We start from the raw sequence: 8,119 nt of genomic DNA on the forward strand, positions 1-8,119 counted from the left end.
GCCCCCTTGTTCTCCACCTTTGGTTCTAACAATACATGAAACTAGCTCTTTAGAATCTCAATATGATACATCTCAATTTTCTTGTATATAATGGTCCTCAAGACTCTTTTATAGGCATGAGAGAATAAGAAATATGAAAAGATGATACATGAGTTAAAGAGGAAAATTGATAAATTTAAGAATTTCAAAAGTTGATACATGAATAGTTAGAATTTTAAGAGATAGAATCTAATGACAATGGACTATGAATATGCGTTGTTAAAACTTTTCTTAAGGAAAATCTGATGGGAAAAAAACGATGGCGAAGGAAAAATAATACAATGTTCTTGGGTACCTTAAAATGTTTTAGGATTGTGTTGTTAAAACCTTGCAAAGTAAAATTCAGTGAAAAAAACCATTAACGAAGAAAAAATAGTACAATTTGTGTAATCATTTCTCTCCCTCTAAAGCATGTAGAAATTTAATTGTTTATGATGAAATATTCATGAGTTGATGCATTCTAATATTGTATACTAATTTCTTTAACGTTCTTGTTGGTAATACTTTAGTGAATAAATTTGCCCAATCACTTGAACATATTTGTTTGACTTCAATATCACATTCACCACTCTTTTGAAGTTTATATGTAAACAGATTTTGGCAAAATGTGTTTGGTTCTATCATTTTTAATATAGCTTCTCTTGATTTGTGTGACTCAGACAATATTATATTTATATAGCATTGTCAAATCATCTCTGATTATGGATAAATTACACTTCTATTGAATGTGTTGAATTACTGATCTTAGTCAAATGCATTTCCGACATGTTTTATGAATTGAAACAATTTTCAAGTGGTTGGAACAAGTAGCAACCGATGTTTGCCTAACAGATCTCGCCATGAAACAACAGTACCACCCCATGTAAAGAGATCTTGTTTGATATCTTCTTATTATGTGTATTGGAAAGTTACCCGAATCTACTTAACCAATTAATTGCATATTTGATGTTTTTGGATAAAATAATAATATGTCAACGGTTCTACAAAAGTAATGTTGAATATGTTTGACCTCGTTACATTGCCTTCGAGTTGATATAGAGTTGTATCTTGCTAATAAGTTGGCTGAAAATGTAATATTAGATCGTGTGCAATTTGCAATATACGGTACTTTAATATTAAGGCCTGGTTTGGTTTCACCAACCTTTCAAACCATCTTATTTCATCTCAACATCTAAACAATATTAAAAAATAAACATTTTTCAATTTCAAATTTTTAAAATTTTCATCTAATCATTATCTAATCATTAAAACTTTTCCAAACTTTTAAACAAAACATAAAAACAATTCAACTTTTTCAAATCTCAAAACAAAAATTATATTAAAAAATTATATTATAACCCTCTTTTAATTTTATAATTTTTTATTCAACTTTTTATCTATTTTTTCAAAACGTTATAAAAATCTTAATTCAAATAATTTTACTACTATTCACAAATTATCTCAATATTATTCATAAATTTTCTCATCATATCTCATTTATGTAACCAAAACAAAGCTAAGGACTGGTTTGGATTGATGTGATCTCAACTCATTTCATATGGTAAAGTCATTTTCAATCCAAATAGCAATTACTCATTTTCAAAGTTGTTTTCACATGGGTTCACTAACGACAAAAGGGGTGTTGTGTTTTTTACTTTAGTCTGATTTTGTTTTTGAAAATGAAAGAGAAAACCCATCTCCAGATGAAATAGAAAGGCTCCCTGCGTGATCACAGTGTCGATTTCGTTAAATTAAAATTTGATATAAAATCAAATTAAAGTTAAATAAAAATATTAATATTTTTTATTATTAACCCAAGATTTTATAAAAATTTGATATAAATATTTTGAGTTAATAATATTTTTTATATTTATATTTTTATGTTAAAAATTTGAGTTAATAATATTTTTTTTATATAATTTGATTTTATAAAAATATTGTCATCTTATAATATTATTATGAATCATATTATAAAAAAAATTGGGTATGTAATTTAAAATTATTATTACTTATTTATAAATGTATTTATAAATAAAAAAAATTATAAAGACTATGCAATCATTTGTGAGATCCACATCTATCTCCTCTCAAATAACTTAAAACTATCTCATCTCACTTTTAATCCAAACATACAAAATTTTTAAAAATCATCTCAATTCACAAATCTCACTATTATTCACAAATCATCTCATCTCATCTCATCTCATCTCAATCAAAACGGAGCCTAAGTATTTCTTCACATCTTCTTGAGCTAAAAAATGTTTTTTTCGCATCAACTAATTGAACAACTATTGGTCCTTAAGAGGATAAGCTACTTGATAACTTTTTTCGAATATGTTGGCTAATGAAGTAGAATTTCGTTAACAAAATGCTCAATTTGCCAATCAATACAAATTCTTTTTTCCAAAACCTTTTGTTTCAAACTCATTTTTTTGAACAACTTGCCATTTTTGTGAACTCTTTTTGGAATCCCAACAAAGTTTAAATTATCTACATATTCCAATATTAAAAAAAGGCTTTGGAACAATCTCTTATTGTTTGTATTGTGGGTATGGCCTTTCTAGGAGCACTAATCTCTTTTATTTGCGTTTTTATCTTCTAATAAGTTTTATCATTTGCATCAATAAGTCTTTCACGTTTTAGGCATGTTGTATATTCAATAGTTGTTATATTAATCGTATAATGACTCTATCTTTGTTGAAGTATTAGTAACTAAAATGCAAGACTTCAAAATTTTCGTTTTGTCAATAAAGACATCTAGTAATTAATTTTTAATAGTTTGCAAAGGAACTATCACCTGAACTTCTAGTTCATATTAAGTTGCACAATGATCAAGATGAGATGACGTCGAAATGTTTTTTGCTATTCCTTTTTCTTCTCCTAATGATGGAAACATTGTTTTATCAAATGATAGTTTTCAAAACGTGTCTTAAAAAATATCCTTAGTTAAAGGTTTAATGCATCTAATAATAAAGCGAGAATCAAAATCAACATAAATTCCAGCTCCACTTTGAGGATCCGTCTTTGTACGTTGGGGAGAGAAATGAAGAGATAAACAACACAACAAAAAATATGAAGATAAAAAATACTTTGTTGTTGGTCAGATGTAAATTGCAATGAAAATTATTTATTCTTTACAGTCAGTCTAATTCGAATTGATGCATGATGCGAAATTGCATAAACAGAAACTGATAGTTTTGATTTTCGAAAGCAATAGTAAAGCCATTAATAAAATTCATTTAATAAATGATTCGATCAAATTATTATGAGTATGTGTACAAGAAACAAAATATTCAAAATAATATAACAATTTGTGCAAAAAGTCTAACAAATGTAGCATTTCGATTAAATGGTAAACGAACATATAAATTAATTTGATAACCATTACAACGAATACCTCTAAAATTATTTTGGTTCTTTAAGTGATGTTCGTATTAGTTCTTAATCATTCGACACATAATGATTGTTTCTAGATATCTAATACAATTATGGCAACAAAGCATAAATTATAGATTTTTGAATCATAATACTTCTGGTGCACTACAACATATGATTAAATTATTCTCATCGTTTTATAATATAAATCAAAAGAAAAAGTTAGCAGTGTTTCTAGCATGAGCTTCTAACCCAATTCATTAATTTAATGTAAAGATATTCATTATTACTACTTTTCTTAGTAGTTTTAATTTGATAACCATTACAACGAATACCTCTAAAATTAAGTAGATTTCTTTTAGGTTTTGAAGAATACAAGTCATCATCAATATAAAATTGTGTTATTTTTTGAAACATTATATTTACTCTTTCAGAACATTCAATTAGGATTTTTAAACCTAAAATTGCATTGACATTAGCTCTATTTAATGTCTGCTAGGCATCAAACTTTACTAATAATTTTGGAATTGGTCAACATATTAATAGAATCTATATTTCCATATAAATATATATATATAACTTTATTACGTTGAATATAACAAAAGGTATCAACTCAAATATAATGTTATTACATGACAAAAAAAAAAAAAAATTAAACTCATTGATGTAACCATACTCAACACCAATCAAAATATCATTGTTTTTGTTAGGAAAATTGAGAGAAAAAATCAATAAGAGTTATGACCATCTCATTTGGAGTTTTTTAATGATCTACTGTATCATTATGGTTGGCAAAAATTCATTCATTTTTTTTTTTAATTTTCCTTTTTTTTTTTATGGAGGCTTAATATAGATCTACAAAATATTTAGACGTACAATATGTACATAACCAATATTCTTTCATACTACCGCCATGTATCACTACCTCTTTATTGCTCTTTCTTTGCCTCTTTCTCTCTCTCTACACTTTCAATCTTGCTCAAATTTATTGGTATTATTTCATCCCGCTAGCTTTGCATGTCATCACCAAACACTCGAACACCTCCCACAAGCCAGGTGCCTAAACCCTTATCTCTCTCTTTATAAATTCAAGAACCATTGTTATGCCCTAACTCTGAATCTTAAAGTTGTACACAAGCTTATTCGCTCAAAATCTTCCTTAACTTGCTTACATTCCAAATTTGTTAATTGTCTAGTTGATTGAATGTAAAATTTGTCTTGTTTCTATACTTAGTTTTATCATTATTTATGTCTTATTGATTAAATTTATCTTGTTTCTGTCTTATTAAATTCACAAATTTCAACAAAGTCTAGACTTACTTCATATGTGATCTAGCATGATAATACAGGCAATGTGACTCTTATTCATTGTAGAATTTTATTTGAAGTATTTAGTTTAGTGTAAAATGAGCAGAAGAGCATTGTTATAAAGTTATATGGGCAATGTGACTTGTATTCATGGTTAGTTATATTTAATAATCTGTCTTGTTTTGGTCTTATTAAATTCACAATTTTCGACAAAGTCTAGGTCTACTTCATATGTGAGCTAGCATAACAATATGGCCAGTGTGGCTCTTATTCGTGGTAGAAACTTAATTTTAAATGTTCAATTTTGGGTAAAATGAGCAAAATAACATTGATATAAAGTTACAAGAAGTATAGACATCTGAGTTTGGAGTTTTGGCGATTGTACAAAAAAAAAAAAAAACTGCTCATACTTCTTTTGAATACACTTAATCAATATTTTTGCATAATTGGACATCTCCAGATCAACCCATGTAAAAAACTTTCAAGAATTTTCAGATTTCAAAATAATAACAAAGGAAATTTTTAGATTGCAATAATTTTAATGAATTTAAAAAATATGTTTGTCTCTTACAATATTCATGATGGATAGCTTCCAATTTTTACAGTCTAAAAAACGACTAACGTAGTTGTAATCATTTTTTAAAGTCTTCAACTGTGCTTTCAATCTCACAATGACAATAATCCTCAATCTCTTGCCATGACTTTGTTGTGATGAAGTTTTTATTTCTATTGCTTGACTTTGAAATGGAAATAGTGGCAATTAGGCACCAGATAGAAATTATGAAGTATATGATACCAATTTTCTTGTTGTGGATATTCTTTATTGGTGTATTAGTTGCACACTACTTTCTTCCACATGATGAGGACAATGAGTGCATGTTTATATACAATTTCCCTCAACTAGAATATAGGAGCACATTACCTTACATTTATTTTCATTTAAGTATACACAATACTTCACATCTTTTGTAATATCATCATAAATGCTCAAATAGTTAACGCCATATGTCGATATTATACCTTCAATTTTCTTTAGCAAAGACAAATAATTCGTAATCTCCCTAAATTCTACTTTGACCTATTTGAACTTGGTATTCATGTATACCTCTTGAAGTTGCTTATCAATTGCATGGACTGTAATGTAATGAATATTTTATTGGAATGAACCAAAATCAACTTTGCAGTCATTCTCTATCATCCTCGTCAAAGCATTATCATAGTCTACCAAACTTCATCAACAATATAATAGCATCTACATAGCCATAAAAAAGATACATCCATGCTCTCACTACACTGGGTTATAACATTATGGCCTAAAACGTACATTTCACATATGTAGGTATCCATTAATGTCACTCCTCGTATAGCTCACTCAACCAAACATTGCCCGTTAAACCATTGGTCTAAATGATGTTGTGCCACCTTTGTTTAAATTCTTCACAATTCAAATAGTCATATATAGAATTTAATAAAAGACCTTTACAATTTTCATATTGTGAATAAGATCCAAGCTTGTGAGATAATTTACATAAAATGTGCCATAAACAGAATCTATGTTTTGTCATTGGAAAAACTCTTACAATTTCTGCTTGCATTGACCTATCTTGGTCAATTATAAGTGCATTAAGAGCCCGTACTAATATGCACCTCAACCAGGATTCAAATAACCGTGCAAATATATCTGTATCCTCGTTTGATATAAGGCTACACCCAAAAAGAGTATCAACTAGTCATAATGGCTAACTTCTACAAAAAGGGCATATGCCATTTATACTTATTTGTTAAATATGTTGTGTCAAATGTTATAACATCTCCTAATGACTCATATGCTTTATTACTTCAGGTATTCGTCCAAAACACATTTTTCAACCTCGAGTATTTATTTAAGCCCATAACATAGAAAAAGTCTTTTTTTTTTTTTTTTTTTGTTATTGTATCAAATAGTTTTGAAATGGCTTTGCATCTCTTTTTCCACGCAATTTACTCTGAGCTTTGTTGATATGATTTTGACACTTTTTTTTAAAAGTAAAATTCTCATTCCCAACCCAATGACCATGGTTTCGTAAGTTTTAGCTGGATGGATTTCGACTTTGTCTATCATCTCAAAATTTTTTTTTTAACCAATTTGATAATTTTGTATGGCAAACAATATGTCTTGCCTTACTCTAACTCACAACATGATTGTGTTCGAGGACAATAATGGACACCTTATACCTTCTATCAACTATTTACATTGTATTAGGTTTAACCTTGCAATCTGTCTCGCCTAACGGTTTTGGTTCGCCAATTTTAGATGACTTGCTTCTTAGTTTGTGATGGTGACTGCATGCAATGGTGAACTACTAGTTCACCTCCCTATCATCGCCAATAGTTGATGTTCTGTTCGACATTTCAAAACCCTCTTGTTTGTCATACTTTATATAATATTCAATAACCTATTCTTGAGTCCACGATATCATATCAATATTTGGTTTTTTAACCTTTTGATAGCAATTGCACTCAGATCCAGCTTACTCTTGTTGGTCTACATTAACCAAAACATAAAAGAGTCCAAGTTATAATCAAAACCCGTAATGAAGTCATACAACGATATAAAGAAACAATACCATTAAAAATTTGGTAGTTGATATCTAACCACATGGAATGTCAAAAGCTTCATTGCCGTATTCTATCTAAAAAAATATTAATGGATTCGATTCCATCTTGATTATAGATACGAGATAAAAATATATATAATTATCATAGTGTTATGACTAAATATGAGAATACAAAGTTTTTTTCTCTATTGAGCATAAAAATCACAATTCAATAAAAGATAATTACTGAGTAATTGCCACATATTACATTAAATAAAAATGGAAGATGTCAATCTACTCCATCAATGAGTAATTATCGTATTATGAACTACTGTAAAAATGATATGTAAGGTTGATAAATGATTGTTTAATGCAATTCACTAAAATGCAAGGCTTGTGGTCAAGAGCCTTGAGCAATTGTATCAAATAATGAAAAATTAGTAGACTTCAGGAACTGGAGTTGTTGGTGAGTCGGTGGTGACGATGTTAGGGACGAAAATGAAATGCAGGGACGACGTCTGGGATGGGAATGGAATGCAGGGATAACATCAGCATTACTAAACATTGCTGACTAGCTACTGGGATGGGACGTCGGGGACAAGAAAAACAACAAAAATAGCTTAGCAAAAAGAGAAATAACTCGATGAATTTGTGTAAAAACAGCCCCTGAATAATGAATTTATGGAAAAAAAAAATCATTTGTGCAAAGATTTTAAAATGGTTAGGGACTAACCTTTGCTTACCTTAAATTTGTGGAAAAACAACTAAAAAAAAAAAAGAAGAAAAGAAAAATACCTTAGTAGCTAACGTTGGGATAGAAATGCAGAGGCATGGTTTGGGAA

Source organism: Juglans microcarpa x Juglans regia, chromosome 4D (assembly GCF_004785595.1).
Source record: "Juglans microcarpa x Juglans regia isolate MS1-56 chromosome 4D, Jm3101_v1.0, whole genome shotgun sequence".
Lineage (NCBI taxonomy): Eukaryota > Viridiplantae > Streptophyta > Magnoliopsida > Fagales > Juglandaceae > Juglans > Juglans microcarpa x Juglans regia.